The sequence below is a fragment of the Acomys minous genome (assembly GCF_964271855.1).
Source record: "Acomys minous genome assembly, chromosome: 4".
NCBI lineage: Eukaryota > Metazoa > Chordata > Mammalia > Rodentia > Muridae > Acomys > Acomys minous.
Window position 1 is genome coordinate 18,695,118 of NC_140486.1, and position 22,528 is coordinate 18,717,645.

Below are 22,528 nucleotides of genomic sequence, written 5' to 3' on the forward strand. Positions count from 1 at the left end.
CTGCTTTGTGGAAAGCTGGTTCTTAAAAAGAGGTCATTTCTTTGCATACAAGCAAGCTTGTGTTACCTTTCCAAGGCTACTGTGGTTTTTAACAGGCCTGTGCGGCCCATATTAGGAATTCTCCACAATACATGTATTTTTCAGAAGTAAAAGTAAATGCTAAATTTCTAGCACGTAACATTTTTTTTGTGTGTGAAGTATATTAAGTTACTCTTTGAAATAGCATCTCTTTTTAGTGTGTATGTATGCATATGCTCCGTACAAATCCATTCATCTTTGCGGCTTCACAGCCAACCAGTACGCAGTGTTTCCTGCCTAAACTCACACACTCCTTATTGTTTCCCATGCTTTGTGCTCCAGTGGTTAGTGCCAAATTGCCTGCTTCAAACCTGTACATTTTACTTGCATTTGGGGTTACAAAAAAGTTACGCCAGAAAAGGTGCTCACAGATATATATGTGTGCGTGTGTCTCCTGACAGGCATTCTTTATTTACGGGAGTCTTCCAAAAACCTGGAAAGACCACACACTTCTCCCAGCTCATTCCAAGCTTGAGATCTCTAAAACAATAGAACAAACTAAAAATGGGCGGGAGGGTACACAAAAGTACCCAATTTAAAAAAAAAAAAATTAAAATCTTTCATCATTTTTCTTTGTAGATTAAAAAGATTAAAACATAGCCCACAGGCAGAGTAGCTCCCGATTTCAAATAGACTACAATAAACAGATGCTTGCCAAGTAAGCCTCAGACTAGAAGCAAGGGTGGATAACTCACTGCCATTTGTCTGTCCACCTCAACAGCCATTTCAGCCTTAACCTTAACAAAACCAATGAAGCCATGAGACATATCCATCAGGTGATTTTTCTTTTCTTTTCTTTTCTTTTTTTTTTTTAATCAAGTCTCTATACAGACTTGAGAGATGAACTGAGTCCACAATATCTCCAAGCCAGGTGGTTTGGGTGACACATAGGTCATGGCAAATGATATGCACCCTTTAGCTGATGTGGATACTCCATTTCTGCATAAGTTAAAATGACGAGGTTTTGTTATTCCTAAGCACTCAATTCCGAACTGTTTGCACAATCTGTTAAGTCCAGGCAAATTTAAATGATTCTGACATGCAGCCCGCCAAGGCCAGTGACGGGGATAATGCCTCTTTACATGGGTAAAATTCTGTGGCATACAGGGTCACTCTCTTCGGGGGAATCAACTGTGTGTCTCTTCTTTGCATTTTCCACCACAATCCTTCATCCTGCAGCCTGGAGCTGAGAGTGAAATGCAAGAAAGGAGCTGAGTGCTCAAAGCAAAAATCTGCTTCCAGGGCAATCTATTATATCTGACAAGTTAAATGTTCCATGGTAGGCCATATGGCACCAGAGCAGGCCCGGCGATGGAAGAGGGGAGCTGGGCAAATGCATCACAATTAAGGAGTTTGGCTACACACTTTAGTTTGAATTACTTTTTCCCCCCCAAATTGTAAATACTGCCCCCCAAATTTTCATTTGAGTTCCTTTGGAAAGGAGTTTCTTTGAAAAAAGATAACCGGCAGTCTAGGGATGGGATTCAAAAAGTTGGGGCAGGTGGGCTTCAGAGAAACCTAGTTTCAAGACAAATAACAAGTAGACTCTAGCTGTTCACCAGAAAATTTAAATGAAACTGGTCACCAGGTTGGAACATGTAAATAAATCTGGTAGAGCACCAAACCCACCCAGTTTCCATGCTTCCGTCTAATCTGTTGCAATTATTTTATCTGTATGGCCTAGGAAACCAATAACTGATACAATGAGACGGTAATATATTTTAGAGCTGCGAGCACTACGCTGGGCAGAATCTAAACTACTAATCTACTAGTAAACTAAAATTGACTACTCTAAGCGATAACCTTACAAGCTCCACAGTCACACCGGGCAGGCTTCCATTTCTCCTGGGGCTTACTTCACTGAAATGTCACCAAACAGCATGGCTACCACAAACACTAGGTCCCTTGGACAAGTCTGAAAGCACTCTGAGCCACTGGCCACAAAAGCTGTGAAGCCTCTATATTAAGAGCATGTTCGTTGTTAGGGGCAATATGATCTAATATTAATGCTGTCCTCAAAGTTAGCATTGAGTTAAAGCTGATGAAGATGAAATAAAATAAATGAGACAGCTACTGTACTATGGCACGCTGTTTCCCCATTCTTTCATATAAAGAAAACAACAAAATTCAACAAAAAACAAAAAAATTCCTTTTTTTCCCAAGGAATTGTCAAGGGAAAAATGGTTCCGTAGTAAAAGCAGGAAAAGCTTTTTAGGAAAGTACACAAACTCACGTGACCCCCAAGGTAATTTTATCTGCGCTCTCACTTTCTGAAGATGATACATTCTTAAGGAAAATATATGGTGCATGTGCACATGCGCATGTGTGTGTACATAAGTGTGTGTGTGTGTGTGTGTGTGTCTGTGAGAGATAATGGGTTGGTTCTCAACAGTAATGATTACTGTTTAAGGTATTCACAGTGGTTTGCAAACATGAAATTCACAATGATTAAGGGAAGCGCACGCACATACACACGCGTGCACACACACACACACACACACACACACACACACACAAGAGAAGATGCTAAGACTCATTTCCCTAAACTACGTTCACTCTCCATCTCTCCAGAGGGTCACTATTTCACTCAAATGCACCCGCTTCTGCCTTAATTAAGAATAACATTGCTCCTAAGAAATAGACACTTTAGAAAAATGGATCCGTGCTTTCTGTTGAAATTTTTGGATACTTTCCTTTGGTGGCCTGAAAGTTAGCATTTGATAGTAACTCAGTGCAGTCAGGTATCTGCATTTCTCTTATTATCACAAGACAATTTATTGAATTATGGAAGCAAGTAAGTGGGTAATGAGTTGGTAATCTGTACTTTATAACAACCATCAATTGTTACAACTCTATGTAATATTGATCACCTTCATAAATGTGCTCTTATGACCTTCATTATGTTATTAATAGAGATGTATCAGAACTATTTAGTATTTTCATTCTACGTGTGAGGCATAAAGGCATTTCTAGGTGGTTGACTGAGTTACATCACATCACACAAGAATAAAATAGAAAAGCCAAAGCACACACATACACATGCACACGCACACATATGCACAAGCACACACGCATGCAAGCATTCACCTTCCCTGGCACAAGCTTTTTTCTAACGCCTGAATTGTATTTGCCCAGATCATACCATATATTACCAGGGAAAGTTTGACCATTAATAAAGTATATGTATTACTTAAGAATGAAAATATTATTTCTATTATATACTGTTATTTATTATTTAATAAAAAAAAATAGTCATTTTTGGCATATTTCTGTTCAATGAGAAAATGAATCCTGGATCTCAAGCTGACAGGAATGAACACAGTCCCAACAGTTACATGGTTCACACTTGTTTGTAAGATGCAGCCGTGCAGGACTCAGCAGCACTGTAGGGCACCAGGCCGTGGTGCAGTACAGCCCCTTTTTCTGTGCATCTAAACCCACATTTTTATTACTAATTAAAATGTCCAGATGGTAAAACAACACTTGATCCAAGGGGCTTCTCAGTACACCTATTGTCAGCGTTCAGCCACTCCACTGCTGACAGACTCAAAAACCTGGCCTTAAAATGATGCTTTTTACCCAGTTCCCAAACCATAGGTGAGAAGCAACTAAAACTCTTCTTATTCAAATGCCCACACTCAATTTATATCTTTACCAAGAAAAAACAACCTAACATTCAAATGAATACCTTTAAAAAAAGAAAAAGCCTTCTGGGTGTTCACAGGAGGAGCATCCTAACATGGGAATGTGGATGGGATTCATAGGGAAACAGAAGAAAACACAGGGAAAGAATGAGCTAAGTCCTGTCACTTCACATAGCCTTCTATCTTTTGTTTGATACATTCCTTAATAACCAGTACTGCTTTAAATATATTTGTGTCTTTTAGGGCATTTTCATTTTTTTTCATATGTAGACATGGGATTCAAATCTACATCATGAAGCAAAAACATTTATCATCATATAAGATTTGTAAAAAATTTTAGACTCATTTGAGCCCCCAAAATTCAGGTTAGGCAGTGCTCAGGAATAACAGACCTCAAGAAATCCCAAATATTTTAATAATGTTTAAGGAGTTATTTCCTAATCCTAAATGGATTCCTTCTTTTTTTTCCCCCTCAAGCAAACATTTTTTTCCCCAAATATTTAGGCTGCTTCGACAGGCAAATTTTCTCCTAACTGTATCTACCTCACTCCCTGAAATCACAGCCCAGACCCTGAGCCATGGGAAACTTTGCAGGGGAAACAGGAGGCAGCTGGATGGGGATGCAGGCAGCCATGCTGCTGGCTTCTCTGCCCACAAACAAACGCTGCTGTTGTGGCAATACCTGAAACAAAATCTCCCCGTGTCTGGGTGAACAATTGCTTTAACATCCTCTGTTCGTTCTGGGGCTCAAATGCTCTCGGTATGAGGCAACGGCTTCCAAGCTAGGTAAAGCTGATCCCCCACCCACAGGCTTTCTATTCCAGGGTTCAGTAACTCCAGTAAATGCAGCCTGCTTCTGGACAGTGGAAATCCAATCCCTTCCAGAAGAAAAACACCCACAGAAATTAACCCGAACCAGAGGGGGGGAAACGAAAACAGCCACACATAAGCAATGCCTGGGGTCCCAAGTCTGCACAGGTAGCCTAGAAGGAGAGGACTTGACACAGTGTTCTCCCAAAGGAGCCCAGCAGATGAGTAGCCTTGCAGGCCACCTCTTGCTCTGTGAATAACAACTATTCTTGAAAACAAAGTTTTCTAGAGGAAAAACAAAAACAAAAACTTAAGAGGGTGGCACACTGAGAACAGCCTGTAATTTCAGCACATTTATAATCTATAGTTGTCACCGGTGGACCCAATCTCCAGTAAGCATCATGCGCCTGCCTTCCAGCTACCTCTAGAAAAACATTCTCAGAACTTGTTTGGGAGACCAGGGGAAAAGTCCTTAAGAACAGGTGATCAACCCAACTGCAGTATCTCTCTCACTCCCCTCACTTCCCAGAGCCACCAGACTTTAGCCCCACTGAGAACAGAAAGCAAAAATCCAGGTTATGGTTGCTGGACCCACGCTGGGTGGGGCTTAGGAAGGCAGGGGTTGGGACACACTTGTGAATTTGGTGGGCGGAGAAAGCCACCAGCGAAGCTACCCAGGAGCAGCAGAAGGGCCCGGGCTTGTGGAATTGAACAGATCTGCTTCTCAGCCACGAACCTACTGGCCCCTACTCGCTCTGTTGCTTCTACCATCACTTCCTTGTTTGCATATATTAGAAGTGGTCAAAGATTGTATCAGATGTACTCTGGACAATGACAGCAATGTGCCCGAGGCCACATTTTTTTTTAAATTGTGCCCCGAATACAGATTTGGGTTTGTGGGAGAATGGACCAATCACAGCATGGAGTGTTTTTAACTGGGGGCGGGGGAGTGGGGGTTATCATCAGCAGTTGCTCTGTGCTTAGCTTGGACCCAGCAAGAAGAGACTGTAAAAGCTCTATAAGGTGTCAGCGTTAACCTCTCGGTTTCAGGTTGCTTACAGGTGAGATTCTGCCATCTGGATGGGCAGTTTGCCTGCCGAAAAAAAGAAAGGAACTAAACGGGGGAGGGGATGGAAACCTTGCTCTGCCTCCTATTTTAACACAACAGATTTTAAAGAAAACGGGGGCAGAGCCATGAAAATTGCCAAACATAGGCAGATATGCACATGTGCGCACACGCATTCATGTATGAAGTGTGACAAGACCAGAGCTTGAACAAAGCAGCACGAAGTAAAATTATGATCCTTGTCACTGTGAAATTAATAAGGAATAAAAACCTCCTCTCTCTCAAGTGTGGAGAAGGGGGAAAAAAAGGAATAATTGTAAACCTTTTAAGTAACTGATGAGATGTCCTATTTTACTAAGGAAAAAAAAAGGCAACATATCAAAGTTTCTATCACCCTCACAAGAACTTCTTAATATTACTTATTTACACTGGGCTAGCAGCAAGTCTGGAAATTACAACTGAGTGTTTTAGCAACTCCTGGGAGTGGTAGTATTTCAAATTGAAAATGCTTATAAATTTTACAATTTATAAAGAGCATTTTCATCCCCTCCTCTTAGTCCTTATTCAAGCCTAAAACACACACACACACACACACACACACACACACACACACACAGAGAGAGAGAGAGAGAGAGAGAGAGAGAGAGAGAGAGAGAGAGAGAGAGAGAGAGCCCAAAGATCTGCTTTACTAATAATCAGGTTTTTAGCATGAAGAGAAAATAGAAAATAATATCAGAGTTTCTAAGTATAACTCTCCAGCCTTGAGGGCCACATAGGAACTTTCTGTTTAAGTCCAGGCGCCATGGCAGGCATGGCTGACACCAAATGGCTATTTGCCAATAGAAGGTTCCACATTTCGAAGGTTTTACGGTGAGAACACTGTGTAGTCGGTCAGTATCTCGGTTCGGGAGAATTGGGGTATCCACTCTGGTGCAACGTGTCTCCACAATGACATTTGAAATACGAGATAACAGGAAGCCTTGAGAAAGAGAGAGGAACATGGGCACATTCTCCAAACCTTCCACTGAACCACAAAGGGAACGAACGGGTTATAAAGTAAAACACACTTAGTGAAAAACAAATACCACACACTTAGTGAAAAACAAATATCATCTAAACAAACAACAAAACCAAACAAAAGCCTCCCTCCCCTAAAGAGAAACGGGGTACTTGCTTTTCTTCTGGGCTTCTAGGCGGCAGGCAGAGGGAGGCACCAGATCTAATATGTGAGGCAGAGTCGCCAAAATCATGTGGAGGAATAAAGTGTTGTGGTGTCAGTTTGCCAACTCGAGGACAGAGCACAACATGCCGGGCTTGGCTGTCCTGACATGTTTTACTATGTAAATTTAAATAGTCTTGAAAGGGAAAAGGAAAGAAAAGAAAAGGTAGAGGGATTACATGAGCCTTTTTTTTTAATATTAAGAAAAAAGTTTGTTAGAAATTCTCATACTTGGGTCACAAATTAAAGCACTTTCATTGCTACCATTAAAAAAATAATATTCATAATGAACTAGCTCTTAGGCTACCACACTTAACATGTTTCCTCGGATGGAAATTTAGGGGGGTGGCTTAAAGAGTTAAAAAGACTCCCTACCATTAATTTGCATCTGGTGCTTTTAGTGTGTGTGTGTTTTTTTCTTCCCTGAAAAGTTGGCAGAGCCGCCGATTTTCCATAATGCAAGCATTTGGGAATTGTGAGCGGAATGAAACCGATCCAATCTCCTGACTGCGACATGAATTTTCATTAATTACAACCTTGTCAGCAAAAGCATTATCAAAGCTGAATATGAAAATGCTAATGAGTCCTCATTTGCATATTTTTCTTTGTTGGAATGTCATTAATTATTACATTTTATGATGATGAATGCAGCTGTCGAAGCTCTCCGATGCATAATTAGCCATCAGAATGCCAGGAGCCGATCAGCATTTTTGGGTGAAAAAAAACAAATTTCACTTCCACTCTCCCCCATCCCAAACATCACCAAACACACTCACTACACACACACACACACACACACACACACACACACAGAGAGAGAGAGAGAGAGAGGGGGGGGAATGAGGACAGGGAGAGAGAGAGAGAGAGAGAGAGAGAGAGAGAGAGAGAGAGAGAGAGTTGCTGACTACAGTCCTGAGGCTGGACTTTGGGGAAGTTGAAAATGGCTAGGTTAAAGGGAGCTAATTTTTGCTTTAAAATTATTTATTTTTTAGCTGATAACGGTCTTATACAATAGAAGCAGTTCTTAATAAAAAAAAAGTCGTTATTCCAGCTTAATTAATGCCATGCTTAATTATAACACCATGATGTCAGCGGTTTTAATTAAGTATTGGCTCCGTTACAAAAAAAAAAAAAAAAAAGGAAGAAAGAAAGACAGAAAGACCTATTTCTTACTCCAGCAGAGTCACAATACACAGATTCGTGAAAAATCACTTATGCAATATTTTTGGTCTTCAGTGGTTCATGAACTCTTCAGATTTTAACAAGCGGCATTAAAACTCGATGCACACATGCGTGCGCAACACAGTGCACGCATGCACACATGCGCATGTACACCCACTCTCATACTCATGCAAACACAAACCAAGCTGAGGGACAAGCACGCTCTGCTCCCACGCTACTCGGGCCGACTTTAAAGCTTACCTACTTGACCACTTTTTTTTTTTTTTTTTTTTGAGCTAAAGTGTAAGTGAAGATGACAAAACATAGCTCATCGTCTCTCAGCCGCTGGGAACGGTGTTTATAAGTAAAAAAAGAAAAACAACACAGAGCAGATGGGACCATTACACATGACCAAACCAATCAATCACAGATGAAGGGCCCAGGTGCAGCGCAGCCGTGCAACAACGCACCATTTCACAGTCTGTCAGACACACACACACGGTCGTCCATGAGTGACCCTCCTCAGCTCCCCCCGGACCTCATCTGGGGCGCTGTGCCCCTCTCGCCTGCCTACGCTCCAACTGACGTCTTCATAATCACCCTGTCTTTCTATCTGTGGTGGCTCAGCGAAGAGACAGGATGGACGGGGTGGTGACTGAGGGTGGGGCGGATGGGCTAGGACAGGGGCTCACATCATTGTCACTTATAAGGAGTCCAGTCTCCTTCCTTCTGCCATGCTCATGGCCCCTCCCTCTGAAAGCTTCTCCGACCATCATTAAGCGCATTAATTTTAAAGGGTGACTGCTTGTTTGTGGCACCCCAAGTGCCTGCTATTGGAAATGGACATTGTCTGTGAGTTGCTGGCTTATGAGGGAGGAAGATGAATGGGCCGGCACAAAGTCGCTGCTACAGTGAAACTTCAGAAAGACTTTGCATGACCCTCAAAATGTGTTAAATGAAACCCCAGTGACCCAAAGGCGTCTAGGAGCCAAATCTGTCTTAAGAGTCTGTGTCTTCAATAAGCGCCATGGCCTTTGGCACCCAGTAGCCCAACCTCACCCAGGATTCCTTGAACACAAATGAGGCTGTGAATCTGCAAGCATCATCTGAGCATGACAAACTGGCCAAAGTTCAAGACACGCTCAAAGGAGGTCCTCCCTCCTGCTCTAAACTCAGAATTCCCAACTCATGGCTGAAGTTCCTGCCATTCAGATAGACCACTTATTTTTTTTTCTCTTTAAAATAGGTAAAGAAATAAATAAAAGCTCAAAGAAGAAGAAGACAAACAAAACAGGAAGAAGATACACCACCAAAGACCAGCTGCTACACAGGACAATAGCAGGAACACTTTATCATATTACACCCCTAAATCAAGCATTGCTTTCATGGATCCTATGAGTGCTTTAACACGCATGTCTTCCTTAGCCTACATAACGCATAGCAAACTTTTTGAGATCTTTGAGGAACATTATATGCAATCAGCTTCATTTGTTCAAATATGGAAAGTGGATATTCTTCCCTACTTTAAGAAATGAACATGCTTCTAACTGGCCAACAATTTATCGTTTCTTTTGCCCACTTATTGAAAAGAAAGAATCTAGAAAAGCAACCAGAAAGCCTATTTAAAAAAAAAAAAAAAAAGGCTACATGACTACAAAACAGCTGAACAAATTCATGTCCCAAAATGCTCATGACATTTTAGACTTTACTGACTTTACACTGAAAACAAGTAAAAGTTAACAAAAATATTACTGTATGATGCAGCCACTGTAGGATTAAGAAGCATTTATTTAGTTTCGTGAGATGGTTGCGGGAGGATGGATATACGGGCTGAGTTAGTGAGAGAGCATCCTACCTCAAATCTCCAGGCCATTCCATTTGCAAGCAAAGACAATTTTACAGAACACTAGGCAGATTGGATTCATCTAAATGGAAGTTTTGTCTCCTAGCATGGGCCCTACCATCAAATCAAACTTATTCTCAAAATGCCTGGTGACACACTTGTTTGGAGATTGTTTTTCGTTTTCGTTTTTGGGTGTTTGTTTATTTGTTTGCTTGTTTAGAAAAGTCTGTAAGTTTGAGGGGTTTTTGTTTTGTTTTGTTTTGTTTGTTTGTTTCCATTTCTGTACTAGTAAATCTGTCCTTCAAAATACGTTTCTGCTCCCCAAGGTATCTTTGAATTTTTATGTTTAGTCCTTGTTAACAAGGAGCGGGGGAGGGCGAGCTCAAATATATTAAAAGCACCCTTAATCATGTAGAAAGGTTCACCTTGTGTTTTGGATATATGGTTTTTGCCTCCTCTCTCAAGGAACAGACCCTACACATTTGCATTAATAAATTTGTATTCTCAAGCTCAATAGAAATTGTGGTACAAAAAGCAGATGTGTACATTGGATTCTTTCGAATTAAATTTCCAAAAGCAGGGTCTATTGTAGCTCAAGATCAAAGGGACTAAAACACGAGCTCCTCCCCCTTCCCACATAATTACAGAGGGTTCATTTCTTCTGTTGCGATGAGCACAACAGGTAAATCTTGAACCTGAAGGATAAGGATCAGGTGTTGCAGCGGCTTAGCCTTGCTGGGCTGCAAAAGAGCTCTGCACAGGGCCCCTGCTGCTTAAACTACCACCCTACAGGAGGCTGGGAAATGCTTCCCGCTCATCTCCTCTTTATTCTTGGTGGTTGGTTTCCTTTCGCACACCAAGACTATGCAGAAGGGTTCTTAAATGGACAGAAGCCCTCTAGCAGCACAGTGGTCCTAAAGGAGGGACTGCGCTGCCCTAAAACGCACACGAAGAGAAAACATGGCATTGGTATACAGCCTTGACGGGTAAGGCTACCTAAAAACCTCTTTTGGAGGTAGATGGGGTATAAATAATGAATAAATGAGGAGTGACACTGTTATGAAATGTCATATCCTGGCAGTTCTGCAAAAGGACAAGACCCTGGGGAGGGAGAAGAAAGGGCTGCAACCGCAGACTCATCCAAAACAGAGGCTTGGAGGAAAATCTGCTCCACTTGGCATGATTACTCTGATGGATTTCTTTGGGGAATATAGGTAAAGAGAGAAGGGAATTTAAGTCAACCCCACAACAACGCAGAACTCGCTCGAGAACGCCCTCTAGGCTTAAACACCCTTGAAGCCAACTACATCCTATGTCTGCACTTCCATCTCCCTTTTAAAATTCCTGGTACCTCATTTCATCCTTTGCTGCCCATAGGCATCTGTTCCCCTCTAATTATTTGCCATTTAGAAAAACTCTGCTTAAATTCCTTGTGCATCTGGCCCTTGCTCAGTGTGTATTTGTGATGCTTAAATATGGTGCTTGGTATCAGAACATGCATGCACAAAATCTCAGAAAAAAAAATGTTTCCATATCCCCCCCAAAAAATATTTAAACAAAATGAATCCAACTTTACAGGTATTTATTGAAATACATATGTGCTCTTACTCTCTCTCTCTCTCTCTCTCTCTCTCTCTCTCTCTCTCTCTCTCTCTCTCTCTGTGTGTGTGTGTGTGTGTGTGTGTGTGTGTGTGTGTCTCCCCCTCTCTTTGATATATACATATTTACACCTTTCAAAGACCTAGCTACTTGTAGACAAAGGTTTGAGCAGTGTGATCCAATCAACAGCCTCATAATATAAACGTCAATCAGAATGTTCTTCATCAAATTAAGCATGGTTCTTCCCATTACCTCACATGTGTTCTCAAAATCAAAAGTTTTCCTTTAATGAGTGTCTTCTAGCTCCTGAACGTTTTTTTTTTTTTTCAGTCTTCTAAGGATGGTTCTCTTGAACACAGGAGTGGAGAAGTATTGAAAAATTCAGATTACTACATCAAAAACCAAAAGCCAAACAAGCGGAATCCCTCCCTACCTCTCTTTCACATGCCATTCCCTCTCTATTCATCTCTCATTCGTGCACCCTTGTCCTTTTTCACTGTGCACTCCTCTCCTTGCACAGACATGGTGCTATGTGGCAAAGTACTGGCTTTGCCATATATGAGGAGTGCTTGGTTTCTAACATTTGTTTGGCCAATAATTAGGTATTGAGTGTTTGCTCATCTGAGTGATGGGAATAGCAACTGTTAATATTATCAGTAGTGATAATGATGCTTTACCCCGTGGCAAATACTTTGTAGTGGAGTGGAGTAACTGAGAGAACATATTTGAGAGGCCAACTGCCTATGCACGACCTGAAGACCCAATACCGAGGAATGCATGACCTGGGCATCGTAATCGCATCTTGGTATCTCAATGATTCATCAATAAAACAACGTAGGGAATGATACCTATGTTATAAAGCTGTTTTATGAAGGAAAGACAATGAAGGGTCTCTGAAATTTTTATTTATTCTTTCTCACCTCTCGCCACGTCTTTGTTCACTGTCACATTCACAGAGACGAAAACACTGCCTGGCCATGGGATGGAGTTGAAAAATAAATGACTCTTTGGGGAATGAATGAACAAATGAAGGAGTGCACAAAAGATTTTGGAGAAAAATATACTTCTAAGACAAGCTACTAAACAGCTAATGGGTATTATGTCTGTGGTATTTTATATTACATATGTCTTCAGGAAACTGATAATTTAGTATGAGGAAGGAAAAGTAGCTACAATTATAAACAATGTAGGAAAACCACACAGAAAAATGGAAATTCTGCCAGGGAAGGGAAAAGGTGACTCAATCCTAGAGATTAGGAGTATAGTCTTCCTAGTTTATGAATCTACCACGAACTTCTCACAAACAGGAACTATTTAAGTCAGTGGTTCTTAACCTGTGGGTTGCAACCCAGTGAGGTCAAATGACCTTTTCACAGGAGCAACCTAAGACCATTGGAAAACACAGATATTTAAATTACAATTCATAACAGTAGCACAAATTATAGTTATGAAGCAGCAACAAAAATTTTTATGGTTGGGGGGTCATCACAGCATAAGAAACTGTATTATTAAAGGGTCTCAGCATTAGGAAGGTTGAAGACCAAAGTCAACAAGAAATGTTAAACTCTTTCTTTCTTTCTTTCTTTCTTTCTTTCTTTCTTTCTTTCTTCCTTTCTTTGTGTAGCTTCAGCTGTCCTGGACTCATTTTGTAGACCAGGCTAGCCTCAAACTCACAGAGATCTGCTTGCTTCTGCTTCCCAGAGTGTTGGGATTATAGGAGTGTGCCACCATGCCTGGCTTATTTTTCCTTATGGTCAAAAAGAATGTTCCTATTTCTTCCTTCATACAGACATTTTATTCTGCTCTTAGCCAAGTGCTCTTAAGTGCTGATAATCTTTAGAACATCAGGAGTCCTGCATTGTTAAATTAATTGTTTGCAGTATGGAGAACTGGACTCAGAACACCATGCCTACTACGCAAGTGCTCTACCACTGAGCTACAACCCCAGCCTTGTTCTTTATTTTTATGAATAGTGAGGCTTACCAGGCAATGGTAGCGCATGCCTTTAATCCTATCACTTGTAAGGCAGAGGCAGGGAGATCTCTGTGAGTTTGAGGCCAGCCTGGTCTACAGAGTGAGTTCCAGGACAGCCAAGAATATAAGAGAAACCCTATCTCAAAAAAAAAAAAATAGTGAAGTTCATATAAAAATGGCCTCCATTTATCACATACCATAATTTCCAAGTACAAGGCTCAAATTAAGAGGATATGTAGTGTTTGGTGTCAAAAAACGTGTTTTATTCTCTTACTTTGAGCCTTATAACCTAGAAGAAAATGTTACACCTCTGTTCCATTATGGCAAGACACCTGGTGAGTAAGTGACATGTCTATTTAGGGGGAGAAATATAGCAAAGTTTTAGTAAATGTTAACATGGGGGAAACATTACAGAAAATTAACATAAATGGAAGGAGATTAAATCTAAACAAAAATGGCAAAACCAAGACATTCAATATCAATGAGAAGCTGTAATGCTGCAAACTGTTGTAATGAGTTTTCACTTTTATGGGGTAAATCATAAGCCAAGAACCTGATGAGACCCACAGAAGTGAGGCATCAGTGTTCGTCAAGGTCAAATATCAACCTCACGCATCAGCTCAATCTTGCAGGTTGGAGCCCTCCTCCCCCCCCGCCCCATCCACTTAACAGCACCAGTATCATGAACATGAGCATCTCCTCATCTTCCCTTTGGGCAGCTGGCTTTCCTGTAGAAGGCACAAACCGAACCACATTTTGGTACACTATGAGGGCTAAACTTTATAACCGGCTGGTGTGCTCGTTTGCAGATAGTCATGGCACGGGTCTCTATTTTTTGCTGGGCCCCTTTTGCTGTATACGTTGAATGTGAATACTTAATGGTGTATGTCTCACATAGTATTAATATTAGAACAGTAGTCTATCTACATCTACAACCTTAGAGGTTGATACTTCCCGAGGTCAGTGAAATCTCTTTCTTTCAGAATGTATAGTGAATGATATTGTCCCATCACTGTCATTTATAGAGAGGCCCAATTGTGCACACTGGCTCAGGCAGGGACATCTCTCAGTACTTGCCATGCCAAAATGACCCTGATTTGGGATAGTGGAGACATAAATATAGGGGGAGGCATGAGAAGAGAAGCAGCTTGCCTTTTGGCTCTCAGCCACATGCCAACCACTTGCAAAGACCATAATTCCCTAGCAAACCAGGGAAGGCAGGTTCTAGAACACAAACAACTAACGTGGCTCTCAGTTGTGGGAAGATGGCCTCCTGCAGATGAAGTGGCCACCCAAGAATACACAGGTGCAGAACAAGGAAGCTGAGGAGGAGCTGGACTTTACAACCAAATTCAAAACTCCCTCCAGGATGCATTTTTTTAAAGGTAAAGGAACAACACCATTAATGAACCAGGAGAAACTTAGTAACAATAGCTGGTTGTTGTGTAGCACAATGGACGGTGGTAGATGCTGGTTTTACCAGAAAGAAAAAAGGCAGCTAGAAAAAATTCGGTGTAAGAAGCCTACTAGCCTACATAACTTGCCGGAAGCTGCTAGAGCCTGGGCTCTTACTTGTAAGCCTAACATGTGGGTCACAGCTTTTACACTGTCTCACTAAATCTTCAGTTAAATCCCATCTTATCACTGCCAGAAGGTAAAGGAGACATTTTCGTGTGTGTGTGTGTGTGTGTGTGTGTGTGTGTGTGTGTGTGTGTGTGTGTGTGTGTGTGTTATGTGAACATGTACAAAGAAAGGGTGTGCAAACCACAGGAAGTTGTTTCCCATCACACTCTGTGTCACTCTCTTAAGCCAAGGTTGCCCAGTGAAACTAGAGTTGGGCAGGAAACAGCACACCCCAAGATCCTCCTATCCCCACTGCCAACATGGGCTTAGAGGTATGTGTGGCTACATCCAACATTTTCATTAGTTTTGGGATACCAGAACTTAGGTCCTCAATTTGCACAGCAATTGATCTTGCCTGCTGAGCCATCTCCTTAGCTCCATTTATCTGTATTTTTAAGCAAAGGAAAGAGGATAGAGCAGAAAAATAGATGATGAAAGATAGGAGCCATAGGAAATGATCCTGGGACATGTTAAAACTAAGCTGGAAGATGTAATTTAAGAGGATGAGCTTGAAAGAATGCAGGGTTGCTTTGGTGTTTAAATGTAGCTTTTGCAAGGTCAACCACATCAAATCAACAGCACACATTTAGGAAAGCTAGTATCTTTCTCAAATTCTTGAAGCCCTGCTTTAGTTTCTTGACACATTCTTTCCTCTTATGGATGGCTTGGTCCATTCAAGGTGTTCTATTGGGAAGCAGCAGTAAATGAAAATGAGGAGCCGGATCCAGCCCCCTCAACAATGTGTCCTGAAGAAGTGCAACAGTAGGTTTTATTAGTCGGCTCATTCTAGGCCCAACATTCCCTTGGTTTCTGTTTTCCTATGTTGTAAACAGGGATTAAAAAAATATTCATAGGTGGAAGGACCACAAAAATTGAGAAGGGTGTGAAGAGGGTGCATCAGAAGATGCAGCAATTGGAGAAACGATAGATGCAAATTACTGAGAACTACAAAGTCTCTGAAAGTCAATGCTGGGAAAAATCAACAGAAAAACCCACCTGCAAGTCTAGACCCTTAGCCTTTGAAGCTGACCAACCTCCTCTGAAGTTATCAGGCAGATTTGCATTTACTCATCCCCTTCATCAGCCAAATGTGTGGCAGGGGCAACGGAGAAGACTATGGTCCGATGAAGACCTACTAGATGGCCAGCCTTGGGCTGGGTTCTGTGTCCTATACAAGGCCCTGTGAGTATGGTCTCCTTGGTTCTACATCCCTCACAAAGGAAGTTCCTATCTGAGTGTGGAAGCAGGATAAACAATCTCATCCACCCTACATCTGATGTTTTAAACTGTTTCTATGTGTTCTCATACTGTATTGCTTCAATTGGTCAGGTCATAAACTGCTTCAGAGTAACGTCACCTGAAGCCAGTGGAGGAGCCTACATCCAGGCCCATGCCATAGTTCACAAACACAAGACTTTACTAGATTATCCATTTGTATCAAAGCTGCGTGGCTTCTTGCCTTTCAATGGCATCTGCTCCCATTAAAGGCTAACGGACACGATGTTTTCTTTAGAACCGTGAGGCCTTTAGCCATTCCTCTGGTGAAGTGTTTTTTAAAAGTGTTATTACTGGGGTTTCATACTGGGCTGAAATACATAAAATGGGGGAGAGTGGACAAAGAGACAGAAAAATAAGAAAGAAACACAGCCAGTAGAGTTGTCCTGAAACCTTGATTTCTGCTATATAATATTCCATACCTTTCATTTACTGTTATTCCTTTCTCTAGTCACATCTACTTGTGTTGTCCAGGGAATGGAGTCGGCTTTGGATTCTCAACGAACTGAGCCTAAGTCCCACATGCATCACTAACCAAGCTGACTTTAACCTTGCCACTTTCTGCTTTCCTTAGAGACAAATGTGTGTAATAGGTGCTTGAGCACAGGGTGGTTACAGACAATGTAAACATCGGCCCAGTGTCTGTTACATGTTAAAAACTAGAGAACAGTGGTGACTGTTGGCAGATAGGAAATTATACAAACCATTTTCTGCATAAAGTTGAGCCACACTGTTGGGCTGTAGATCAGACAGAGCATGGACTTATGGCTGTTCCACGTATTGTGCTAGATAAAAATACTAGGTCCTCGACAGGACTGTTGTACAAATGCCTTTTGTGATAGAGACTAGACTGTCAAGAGACAAAATATCTTTCTTGTTATATCCAACTGTGGGTGCTGCTGTGCCAAAACTAATGCCTAAGGACCAAAGCTGAATATGGCCAACTCTAGGAGACTCTATGACAGCGGTTCTCAAGCTTCCTAGTGCTGCCACCCTTTAATACAGTTCTTCATGTTGTGGTCACCCCCACAAGCATAAAACTATTTTTGTTGCTACTTCATAACTGTGATTTCACTACTGTTATGGATCAGAATGTAAATATCTGATATGCAGAATATCTGAGGTTGAGAACCACTATTTTATAATGTTAAAAACAAAACAAAACAAAACATGGGCTTGGTGGTTCCAAAATATCTTTGGATTTTTAGCCTCTTCCTACTATAATTTTCTCTACCAGTGCCCATAATAAATCCAATTATCCACGTAAACTTCTTCACAGACATATAATAGCTACAGAGTGAATCTGAGCACATCTCCCAACGTCATTTTACCTATCTTACTTCTGTGCAGTGGCATTTTGTATCTCCTTTGCTCTGTGAATTTCTTCAAAAATATTCATTAATTTGCTTACTTGCAGTAACGGCATTAGGTGATATGTGAATGCCTTAGTTTTAATTACTACGTAGAATGTTATTATTTCATGGCAATAAATAAAATGGATGTTTCTTTTTAATGGTAGTGGCCACATGTTGTAAAGAAGAATTCCTCTATAGCAATCTGTTGAAAAACTATGAACACAAGCCAACCTCTCCAAACTGATCATTGTCAAATATCCTCATCTAAAATTACAGAGAAACCTGGCACCAAGGTGGCCTTATCTGATGAACCTAAACCAAACTCTAACACTTTCCCCTCAAACGTGCTATTCTTGTTACTTACCCGCCCCTCAATATGTGAAACAACAGTGAGTGACTAAAAACCATAGATAGGTAAAATGCAATGTCCCTAAAAAATATGAGTTATCAGGAAATCTTTGTTCAGTCTCCAATTCAACACTAAATATGATCACATCATTTTTACTAGCCACTGGTTTGCTCAAGATCATGGCAAATACTGTGTCTGTACCCATTCTGGGATACAAACACATCCGGACTACTTTGAAGCCACTGGCTACATGTTCAGTGTTCATCTCTAGTAGCTGAAAACGAACTGCCCAAGGGAGGGCAGGCAGGTATTGTCTGCAAGTGTCCCGGTGCCATTTCAGGGTAGGCACTTGATGAATGGATGGCTATATTGAACCCAAATGGCACAGCCACTCATGAGCTGACTCTCCTGTCTACCTAACTTCTCCTAACATCCTGGATCTATCAGTGTTTTCAGAGAGATAGCCATACTCTCCTCTTACTTCTAACCCTAGATGTAGCTCCAGGTCTTGGTCTGTATGTCTCTCCATGAGTCTGAACTTCAATATCAACTGCTTGGCTTTCCTTTGTGATGCCCCATCCCTCCTAGAACAGAGTAACTTCATGGGCATGGAGTAAAGGTGTGCACCTGACACAAAGAACTTGTCCAATAAACACTGATGAGTGAAGACTGAATGGTGACAGTGGAAGTATTTACCTCCACCCAGAGCAACGACACTAAACAGTGTGTGATACAAGTCAAATAAGCTTACAAACAATGACTTAAACACCAATCAAGGAATACACCGTTGAACCTTTCCATAAGTTATTGGCATTCATAGACTATTAACAGTGTGCTATGCCTCCAAATAAAACTTCACCAATCAAGATTCTGTGATTAGAAAAGAAGCCTATGGTGAAATAAATGATTATTAATATCCGGGGAAATAATTTTACCATGATTACTGCTCTGACTACTTTAGTCATTAAAATAAAGAGCTTTGGTTCTCTCTAAAGGTTGCATTTTCAACTTTGTAAAAATTCTGGATAAAAGCAGGCAATAATAATTACAATGAAGGGGGGACATCCATGTGAGAAAATGCACAGTACTCTAAATTGCATATTTTCTTTTTCTTTGAGCCACATGTCAAAAAGAAATATAGATTTTTCTGCTTTTTATGACTTTATGTATCTGGATTTTATTAAATACATAAAATTTAAGAGAAGTGCAAAGGAAGAAAAACACAAAATTTCTAGGTGCAAGTGCTCATGAAGGCCAGGCTTGTTAGATCCATCCAAAGCTGGACTTAGAGGTAGTTGTGAGCCACTTAACATGGGTGCTAGGAACTGAACTTAGGTCCTTTAAAAAAAATCAGCACACACTCTTAACTGCTGGGCCATCTCTCCAGCCAATGTGTGAAATATTAAAGATGAAAGTGGATCTCCTACCAATGCCAATCATGTGAGCCATCAGCCTCCCATAAGGCAGCTCTGGTATTGTGCCTCTGAGCAGCGCAGAGTCAGCTCTACATCCATGTGATTAAAATACTCCATGCATGTGAAAAAAACGCGCAACAGACAAACTCAGCTCTGTCATCCTAAAGGTGAGGGGGAACTGGCACCAAATTTTCTTATTGCCCACCATCTTGCAGACTAAGCAGCAAGCGCAAAAACCTCACAAGGATGAAATCACAACTTGAGCTCTCAGTTCCTTTCTAGAACATGTAGACCTTTATTATTATGGACTGAGATAATGGCTCCATCGGTAAAGCACAAATATAAGGATTTGAATTCCATCTCCAGGACCTTTGGAAAATAAGCCAGAAAAAATTATGGAGAAAAGGAAAAAAAAATAATCCAGCAAGGTTGCAAGTCATAAGGGTTCTTGGTCATGTAGCATGATGACCTAGTGCCACCCTCCCATGTGTGTGTGTGTGTGTGTGTGTGTGTGTGTGTGTGTGTGTGTGTAAGAGACAGATACACTATAAATAAATAAATAACAGATGATAGACAGACAGACAGACAGACAGGTGATAGGTAGAGACTTTTTTAAATCTAAGAAAGGCAGTGCACACTCAGGATCCCAGTGCTGAGAAGGTGGAGTCAGGTGGATCCCTGAAGCTTGCTGACAAGCCACACTATCCTACTAGGTGAGCTGTGGGCCAGTGACAGCTGTTTCAAAAACTAAGATAGACAGGATCTAAATACCCAAACCTGACCTCTGGTCTCCACACGCAGGGACATGCACACCCCATCCCACCCCATAGAGGATAAAACAAGTCACACAGGACAGTGGAAATGATATTAGAAACTGCAACAAAATCTTGGGCTGACGTGTGAGATTCAGTGATAAAGCAAGTCCTTAGGGTCTTTGACAATCTGGGTTTCAATGCCACCAAAGGGGGCGGGGGAGAGAAGAAAACCTGAATCCACTTGCCTACATAGCATCCTCACTTAGCTATTTCTCTAACAGTTTGAAAAGGCAGAGCTCTTTCCCTCAGGATCATTCAAGCTTGGCTGTATGTTATGGAAAATCATAATGGATATTCAATTGAAAATATGTGCAGGGCTATTTTTCCTCTAATTTGGCTTTCCCCATCTTTCAATTAGAAAAAAAAATCTATCCACATTTCTTTCCTTCAAAATAGGAAAAATCACTTCTACTTAGAAGAGAGATACAATATTAAGCTGTGAATGGATATGTAATTAAAGTCTGCCAATTCACATCACCACAGAAGCAAACCTGCACAGAAACAGGTTAAATCTATTAATTTGATGAGGCTTTAATATAAAAATATAGAGCACTTCAGCCTCCATTTCCCCCCAGTGGGAGTATACACAATTTTAGCATATTAAATATCATGCTTTTTACCAAAAATGTTATTAATTTATGGGGTAAAAATATCTTGATGGTAAATAATTAGGTGCTAAGTAGGTGATGACTCACTTCTACTAAGTGAGAAAGAAATAAGAGGAGTTAAAAATAAGTCCTTGCATGAACAGTTTGGAAACTAAAATGAAGATACTTCAAAGCAGTATGTAGGTCAGAGACCCACACTGCAATTACGACCCCTGAACTCACAGTAGGCAGGTGGAGCCGCGCATCTGCATCGCGTGACTGACCGAGAGTCACATCAGCTGAGCAACATAGTTGAAGGATGGTAGGATGTGGTCCTATTTCCTCAGGGAACCTGGGGGTCATGGGCTAAGAAATGAAGACTCATTCATCAGAGAGAACTGTGTCTATGATAGTAGGAAAGAGTGAGATGACACGCTACTCAGAGGAAACAGAGAGCCCAATCAATTAATGTGCCTTCCTTGTGTTTTCTGATCAACTCTTGCTCCGTCTACCATTAGTCACGGAGAAAGGCACTTGAAGGAGGGGGAACTTCAAAGGCCCTTAGGATATATCTACTACTATCCCACTATCCCAGAGCCCAGCACACAGCCTGAGCCTAACAGGTGTGCTGCAGTGAACACTGACTAACCAGCGAGTGGCGAATGCCTCAGAAACAACAAGACAACAGACTGTGCAGAGTGGACTAACTGACAGCTCTGAACTTTGCAGGGGGGTGGGGGCGTGGTCAGATGTCTTGGTGATACAAAGAGCACATGGGACAAGTTTTTAAAGGTGTGCTTAGCTAATTTCCTTCACAGACAATTTTTAGAGACACGAAGACTAATGGAAACAACACAAAACCAAGCCACAAGTGGGCTTTGAAAGGCACACCCCCTTACTGGCCTCCTCTTCTCTTCGCACATCCTGAAGATCTGCTGGTGTCTCCTGCCAAGCTCTCTGGCTTCATTCCCCCCACCACCTGCCCTTTAGGTCAGTTTGTGACTTCTCTTGCATTTTTTTTCCTTCTCCCTTGGGAAATTTATGTACACTTCTAGCATCCATCCTTTGCAGACACTGAGGTAAGAAATTCACTCGTGTTTTAGCAGTGTCTCCATTGCTTGTCAACATATGATCCTTTCTGGGTCTCAGAGATTGAGTAACCACTTTTGGACGTGCTGATGGTTAAGTCTGGGGGAAACAGCTCATTACCCTTCACTGGGACCTCATGAGCGACTGTTCCTCTCTTCCGTATTTTAACATCTCCCCATAAAGATGCTGCTCCCCTCCATAACACTTGAGGTGAGCTGTGCCCATTTCTCACTGAACTGTTGCTCTATGCATTTCAGCTTCTAATCCGGCTGACAGTTGGGATTTTTCTCATGGTGAACATATTCTTACACAGACCAGCTTTCAAATAGCTGTTTGTGGAATTTCATTTTGATATATTCATCCATCCTTATTCTGCATACTTCCCCCTACCCCCCTCACTTCTTCCCCTCCCCAGTCTGCCTTTAATCCACCAGGATCAATTGTTAGATTTTGTTTGAAGAGATAGGTGTTTCGACCAATGGTTCGCATATTGCTTGTTTAAAATAGCATAACGTGATGGTAAGATCCAGCCCATAGTTCCAAACCCTTGGAGCATCCAAATCTGCATGGCCGAATCAAGCTGCCTGCCTCCATCTTTCCCTTGTCTGGTTTGACCACTCACTTGC

General features: G+C 41.4%; 1 protein-coding gene across 14 annotated transcripts in view; it reads right to left on the reverse strand.

The window, feature by feature from the left end:
- The window catches only part of TCF4 (transcription factor 4), a 341,209-nt gene that overhangs the window by 179,229 nt on the left and 139,452 nt on the right, over positions 1–22,528 (reverse strand). The window contains exon 1 of one of the 14 annotated variants that reach the window (XM_084780521.1): positions 6,773–6,790. The exons of the other annotated variants lie outside the window; for them this stretch is intronic. The gene's annotated coding sequence lies outside the window, so the exon portion shown is untranslated. Of the gene's footprint in view, positions 1–6,772; positions 6,791–22,528 lie in introns of those variants that run through there. 14 annotated transcript variants of the gene reach the window in all.